We start from the raw sequence: 8,249 nt of genomic DNA, 5'->3' as shown, positions 1-8,249 counted from the left end.
TTCATTCTCTAGGTGGGTGCTCCAATTCCATAGTTGGGGTGTTGTTTTCGAATTAGCCTACTTCAAGTCAGGGTGGACTAAACTATTCGAGAATCAGTCACTCATATTTTGAAATAAGAGAGACCATGCAAAGAATGATTGAGGAGAGTCTTATTTTTCTTTAAGTTGACAGTGTCTCAGTCTAAATACACTGTTGTGTAAACAGGCCCCCGGGAACATGCCATATGTTCTGAATTACATTTGCAAGCTTTTGTGAGTACTCCAACTCACGTTCATGTGCAATTCAACCTATAGCAATTCAAGATGTTATCACTTCCCCATCCTTCTCTGCTGTTTATCACAGCCACTCTGTCAGAAGTTCCTGCTGGGGTGGCAGATATCAGACAGGAGCATGTGCTCATTCAAGTCTCACCGCTTGTGTTCACAGGGCACCATCTTAGCACAAACCCGGTTTCACTAACGGGTTAAACTGGGCTGTGAACTGGAATGGGGGTGAGGGCTCATACTGTGTTCCTTTGACTCTATTGAGGGGGCTCTGTACTGTTGCAGGGGGGCAGCTGGGTGCAGCACCATCTTCTGCTGGTGCTTATTAACCAGGCACAGAGACTTATCCAAAGATGCCTGAGAGGTAACGTGGCTCAGCAGCTCACCCTTGGGTCTGTGCATTAGAGACTTTCCCCACTGCTGTACGAATGACCTTGTATTGTGTATGTGATATTTTTCTGTAAAATATGAATTTATAACCTGGCAAAATTCAATCAGATTTTTCTTGAGCTCAGCAAGAAACATTTTTCAGCCCCTGCACTAGGTTCATTTGATTGCTGGGTTCCTTCTGAAAGCCAGTGAGGCTTTTCACAATTCTGCCAAAAAAACAGCATTCAGGGGAACTGTCTGTTCTCCTTTAACCTCATTCTCAAAGCAATAGCAACAAAAAATTGTTCTGGTCCTCTTGAGTCTTAAAAAAACATTAGGGCAAACACTGAACTCAGACATTTGAAATTTGGCTTTATTACAAAAGGCTGAAAATGAGGCATTTGCCCTTGTAAATGTGTTAATACAGGGGTCGTTACCTATGCTCTCTGCGCGACTGGATTAAACTCACTGCAGCTGAGGATGGATTGGACTAATAAACTCTGGAGCCTGTAGAAAGCCTACAGTACTCTTAACAGCAGGGAAAACAATCAAAATGCATGTTATAGTGTGAGCAGTATTGTAGGAAAGCTTTCCTTGCTCAAGGCTCCCCAGGGTGGGGAGAGGGTGGGCTGCTTGGGCCACACTATTTTCTTCAGACTTCCTTGCTTCATTCGTCTCAAAAGTTGAAAACAGGTATGCTAATTTGTTCTGAAAAGCAGGCTGAGTTGCATAATAGCAACTGCAGGTGACACAGCCTATCCCATCCTGAGATTTGCAGATATCTGGCTCGCCACTTTTGTTAGAGTTCAGGTCAATCAGCTACAGAGAATATCTCTGAGCGTGTCCCTCCTCCACTGTGCCCAGGATGCACATTCTCCTGTGCTCCATCTATTTATTTCAAGGAGAACAAGGCTGCTCTGGCATTGCTTGCAGTTGCTATTATGCAAAGTGTCTATCTGGTCAGAATGTATTATTGTGTCCATAGTAAAGCCCAAAGCACATGTCTGTCTACAAGTACAGCAAAACAAAACAGATGAATAGTTTATAAAACCAAATGAGCACTTTCTTTTCTAGGGTCAAGCACTATCTGGGTGTGAGCTCTTTTTTTTTTCTTTTTTTTTTTTCACTAATTCCAGAATGATGAATGTAGCTGAAAAGATTACTCATGCAAATAGCTGCTCATCTATTCTCTTGGATCATACTCAAGTCCCTGTGTAGTCTATCTCATGTATGAATGCATCACGTCTATGCTGCATGATATCGGGCTTTTTGAAGATGCAATGGCCACACCTTGATCCTGGATATATGAATGCTCTGGTGGTAACAATGCTCCAAGCAGGCTCAGTAGGTGTAGGGAAGGTGTAACTCTGTGTGCGTGCCACAGGAAAGACATGAGAATATTCTCCTTGCTGGGAGCCAATGAGGCCTTTGAAATGCATGTTAAGGGCCTCCTTGGGGTTATATAATATTAATGTGAAAATATTCATGATGCTAATGGCTAAATGAAGTTGTAGCTGTATCCAGCCGATAGTCTATAGGTTTCCTCATTTCTTGTTCCAGCTCCAGGTATTTTCCATATTGTCTTCATTGTGATATCTGGCTGAAGATGAAGATCTGAAGGAGGACCTATTGCTACCATGCCAAGAAGATTTTGTCTTTTAAGAGCATGTGGTCACTAATATTTTTGGTGCGCTTGAACATATTGCACTTTACATTGTTTAAGTAAATAGGGGGGAGATCTTCTTTTTGTATCCGTGAGAAGGAAAGTATTGGTACAACTTCTACAAAAAATCATTTATTGCATTTACCTTCTTATGGTGGTGAAGGCAACCCTGTGCTGAGATACAAAATAAGTAGAAAGAGTAAGAAGAAGAGGACCAGATGGGATGAGTGGTGCAGTTGATAAGATAGAAGGAAGGAATGCCATCCAGAGGGACCTGGACAGGCTTGAGAGCTGGGCCTGTGTGGAACTCATGAAGTTCAGCAAGGCAGGTGTAATGGTTTTAAAAGGCAAGAGGGATTTGGATTAGATATAAGGAAGAAATTTTTCACTATGAGGGTGGCGAGGCACTGGCACAGGTTGCCCAGAGAAGCTGTGGATGCCCCATCCCTGGAAGTGTTCAAGGCCAGGCTGAGTGGTGTTTTGAGCAACCTGGTCTAGTGGAAGGTGTCCCTGCCCATGGCAGGGGGTTGGAACTAGATGGACGTTAAGGTCCCTTCCAGCCCAAACCATTCTGGGCTTCCATGATTCTATGATTCAGTGATGACCACAACATTCAGATGTGGCTTTATTATGGGGGGAGAAGACTTTGTTTCCTATCCATTAACTCAGCACAGCAGGGAACACGCATATTGAGCCATGTGGTCATGAAACACTTGCTGCCTGCTGCCTGGACAGACCAAATTTCTCATTCATGGAGCAGCTGGGGCCATCGGTGCGTGAGTCTAGTGCTGCTCTGTGAGCTGACAGAGGCAGCAGTTTGCCTGGAACGTGCCGAGTCATAAAAGCAGCTGGGAGCCTTCCCTTTGGCCAAGTGGCTGTTTTTATATTCACCATCCAGAGGCATGTGCAAGCATTAGAGAAGTGGCTTTTGTTTTATTAATAAAGGTCTTGTTGTTCAAAGGGGTGGAATGTTTCAGGACCTGCAATACGGTGGTATGTGGAGCAGATGTTTCAAGAACCTTTCTGGATTAAGTCTTTATTACATGGGTGCCTGTGAGTGTTGGGATTGGAGTCAGTGGCTCAGACCATGACTACATGTTCCTCTGTTCCCTGAGACTGAGGACATAAGTATGAATGACAAGTCTTTCTGAAGGCATAGTGATTCTCATCACTGGATGCGGATTTAGAGGGGAAGGGACAGGAACTAAAACACAAGATTCAGAGAGTTTCGATTGCAGTGTACTAAAGAGCTAAAAAAGTAGCAGCTTGGGTGAGAAGAGAACTGTTACTAGGTTGGAGTCTTTCCTAACTGTGCATTGAATTTTACTTCTGAAAATCAACTTATCTTCAATGTAATACTGAAGTGAATAATTCGCTTCAACTTCTTGCTGGCTCTGTTTCCAAGATGCCTTTTGATGGAGCAGTTATCTGTTGTCAGCAATAACAAGCCCCCTGCCTTGTCATTGCTCCAGGTTATTGTTGAACAATTATTCTTTCTTCTTTAAAAGCATTTTCATGATGGTTTCTCCTGCCTTTATACATGTGGCTAACCCTCCATGCAAATGTATCTTATTCTGAGTGCAAAAACACACCTCTTTCCTAGCCTTGCTGTCCTTTGACCCTTCTCATCCCAAATGTTTTCTTCTGCTCTTCTTTATCATGCTGTATGAATATACCCCACCCTCTGGATTTATTATTGTTTCTCTTAATGAAGTAGTTATTGCATTTTCTTAAGTGTCCTTGCAGTGGGATTTCATTCTTACTCTCCACATCAGCATACTTTGGCACTGCTGTCCATATTTCATATATACACATTTATGTCTCCTCTCGGTTTTTCTGTTCATGCATTTTGATGTTCTCTAACAAAACGTACCAGTTTTTGTTTATGCTCTCTCTTTTATGCCATCCTTTCTCTCTTCTGCTCATTGTCTTCCTGTTCTTATAGAACAGGACTACATTTCCCTGATTTCTTTTGGCGTTGAACTCACAGGCAGATTATGACTAGACATAACTAATTTATCCAAGAGTCTCTAGGTTGCTTTGTTTCAAAAAGTAACAAGCTCTTCTGCCAAGCCAGAGAATCTGTTGTTAATCATTCCTCATCCTTCTGTCTGGCACATACCTCACCTGCTGTCTTCTTCTGCTTAAGTCTTTCTTCTTTGACATTGTAGGTAAGGTAATCTTTTTTTTTTTTTTTTTTTTTCCCAGTTTTGGCAGCTCAATCAGCTCAGCTTATGTCAGTGGCATTTTTAAAGCTGTAAAGGAAATTTTGCCCTCTCTGCAAATAGCACTTTGTGCCTTTTTCTGCTACAGAAAGATTCCCCTTTCTTACAGTCTTGTAAAACTGAGACTCATCCTTACTAAAACCTTTTTTAAACTAGGAGATAGCATTTCTCATACTCTTTCTTACTTTGGACATAGCCCAGAGGGATGGCTTTTAAAACACTAACCTGACATGCTACTGATAAAGGGATTAAATGAAAGTATTTGCATAATGGCTTCCAAAAAGATGGTCTTTTTGATAGGTGACACCAAAATACATTGCATAAGCATGTGAATCTCTTAGAGGGGAAAAAGAGCAAGTAATATGTAAAGTGATTAACACAGTAGAATAGGGCTATATCTGACAATGATCTTGGGAAATAGTAGGATTTTATGGTGTCAGTTGTTACGTAATATCTTACCAAAGAGCGCTGCCCACCCTGACCTTCTTGTTTCACTACATGATGATCCTATAACCAAAGAAGCCCAAACTGGTTAGATTCAGGAAGAGCTATTTTGCAATCACCTTTAAAAAAGAAAAAAAAAAGAAAAAAAAAGAATATTATCTGTTATATTCTTGTGTCACAGGATGAATTTGAATTAATATTTTTTTTTCTGTTTTTTTGGCTTTACTTCAGAAATACATATTTTGGTGGGAGGGGGGATTTTACAAACTTTAGGCAAGCTTTGCTAAATCCACAGTATACAGGGAACCGGACGACAGGCACTGGAATGCTGATTCCACGAGGCTTGGTGTCTTATCGCGTCTGCAGGCGAAGAGTGGAAATGTTTTTACATTAGACTTGCAAAACGTAAGGTACAGTGCAGTACTTTCTGAACTGTTCTGTCAGGTTAACACAATTAGACACTACATCCCATTTTGAATCTTCTTGGTTTTAATTTTTATTTGTTTTGTAAGAAAGTACACCATAAGCCTGTCCTGGGAATGTCCTGAGCAGTTCAGAAACAATTTGAGATTGTCACGTAAGCTTGAATAAATATATGAGTTCATGATGATTTGATAGTTGGAACCAAGATACGTAACCTACATTCAATTTTTCATCCTGTCATTGGCCTGCTAAGCTGACTGAGACAAGGTATATCTTTGTGCCTTTAATTCTGCATGTGTAATTTGGTTCCTGTTCCTGTAATAGATAAGTGCCTCTTGTTAATGCATTTGATGTCAACACGTGCCTCTGAGGCATGGAAATACTCCCTTTTCCATAAGTAGATGGGTTATATTCATACCACCAAGTATGATCAAATAGTATTTGACTCCAAAGACTTCAGACTGAGCCAGCAGTTTTGGACAGCAGATGATCTGAATCACCTATCTCTGCTGAATGATAATGACAATAATCCCTGCCATAATAAACATAATGGCTAAGTTAGGCTGGGTTTGAGAAGGGCTCTGCTGAACAGGCCTCTGAGAGAATAAAGTTTTTGTTTCTTTTCTTTGCAAAAGCATTTTGGTGTCTAACTCCCTCTGAAATCAAAGAGAAGGTCTGTGCCCAAGGGACTTTGCCCCAGATTGCCCACTAGGTCTGTTGCACAACAAGGAAGTAATGGTGAGTGCAGCTCTTCAAAGAGAAAATTCCTGTATTTATCTTTTTTTTTTTTTCAAGTGGAAATTCCTAAATAAGTGCAAGCTTCCTTTATGGCATGTAAGCAAAGTTTCTCTCCTCTAAAATGCAGACAGAAAGCCTGACTTAGTTTTCAGATGAAGCGTGCTTCATTGATCTAAAGATACTTACATGTACTAGTAATTTTGCCTAGACTAGGAAGAAAAATGTAGATCCCCATTGTCTCTGTGAGACAATGTACAAACAGATATACAAGAGAAATTGCCAAAGACTGATTAGCTATCATTGCTTGGCTAATATTTGCTTCCTTTATTGGGACTGGCTCTCACCGTTAAAAGAAAAACCGTCGAGAAGCTGTTATGTGAGCTTTGCAGTTCATTTGCGGTACTGGTCTCTGGAAGGAACAGAGGCTCACTGTTATTTCAGAAAACAGGTTTTTCTCCTGATTAGAGATCCAGGCTCCAAACTCACAAGCTGTGTCTATGCTATCTATCCAAAGCTGCCTTTAAATCTGCATTCGCCTGCTACGCACTGGAGCCTGCAAGTGTGGCTGCCTGTGATGCCAGGTTGTCATCTCTGCAGTATTTCCTAACAAGGGATGTGCCAGGATGGCAGGTATTTGTCAGAACAAGACCTGGTGGGACAGCATCGGAGGACTGGTTAGGACCAAACAGGGTTGATAAGGAACAAACCCTCATCAATAGCACCTTTTGGTCTGTTTCCAGGATATCCTTCAGTTTTGTTTGGAGAAGATTAGTTCATTCACACAAAGAGACTATCTGGGAAAGAAGTGGTGGTTATGCAATATCAGGATACCACAATCTGAGAGTAAACCAGGATTTAGCATAGGCTTATTGGTTGCCTTCAGTATGTATGTGCTGTTTTGCACCTGAACTCTGCTCTGGAGTGGGCAAAGTGTTTTTATTGTGGTGTAGAGAATGGTTGGTAGCCTATAACTGCTATGATGTGAGCCAGTGTGCTCCTCTTGGATGGGGGCTCAGGGCTTGAGCCCTTACAAAAACACTAACGACAGCTTAGGTCTCTCCATTCCCTTTAAAGAAATGTGATTTACCCCAGGAAAGCAGATTGCTATAACTTGGGAATAAGAGGCCTGGATTTGGTTTCTTGCTTTACCACCATGGCTCTGGTTCTTTGAGCTTAGACACTATTACATGCCTTCCAGGTCTTGTCTACCTTACATTAAATTATTAGCTGTACCATGAAATCCTCCAGTGCAAATGCCACTTCTGCTGTGAAAAGTGTTTTTCCAAGAACAGATTATATCCATGCCCTACAAAATAAGCTACTCAAAAAGATGCTGCTGCCAGCTTCATGAATCTATTGGGGGCCTAAGCTTATGCAAAGCGGTGGTTAAAAACGTCACCCATAATGGACTTCATTGCTCTGAAGACTTTCCTAGTATGGATCTACCATAAGCCTCATTTTTTTTTTCTTTTTGTAAACTGGAGCTGATAATGCTGTGATTGCAACAAGAAAGCTGTTTCAGACATGTTTCACATGAGGTAGTACTGCTGCTCCTGCTCTTACTGCTGCCTTCCAGTGTTTGAAAAGAATAAGGGTCTGCCAACCGCTTTCTCCACTTGCACACCACTGCAGCCACTGACAACACAGTGGCCAGAATGAAGAAGGAAACTGCAAATGCTTCATTGACTATACAGGCACTGGCACAGGAAGGGACAACAGGTGACATGTTTTGGTCTAGGGACTTCTTGGCTTCTTTGGCAAGAGCAGAGACATGGCCACCTTCTCTGTCCCAACTGGAAAATTCCTCGCAAGCTAATTTTCAGACATCTACAAAGTCTGGAGAGTAATTTTAATTTCTGTTTTGCTGGATGAGGGCTTGAGGGCTCACAGCTGACTCCACAAGGGTGGTAGCTGGTAGCTTGCTGGAAGTGGGGATTTCACTTGGTGGTTTGAATGCCTTGGGAACTGCAGGCAAATACTGCCACTCATACTGTAGTGTGATCCCTCTCTGCCCTTCAGGAAGCAGGGAACAGTTTTAGGGAGGAAGCCGTAGGGTTGAGGTCAATGTTAACATCTTTAATGCTATTCCACGAAAATTACCTGTAGACCAAACCCATGTCTCT

The sequence above is a fragment of the Cygnus atratus genome, chromosome 1, assembly GCF_013377495.2.
Source record: "Cygnus atratus isolate AKBS03 ecotype Queensland, Australia chromosome 1, CAtr_DNAZoo_HiC_assembly, whole genome shotgun sequence".
Classification (NCBI taxonomy): Eukaryota; Metazoa; Chordata; class Aves; order Anseriformes; family Anatidae; genus Cygnus; species Cygnus atratus.
The sequence above is the reverse complement of the archived record's forward strand: the minus strand, read 5'-3'. Positions refer to the sequence as shown.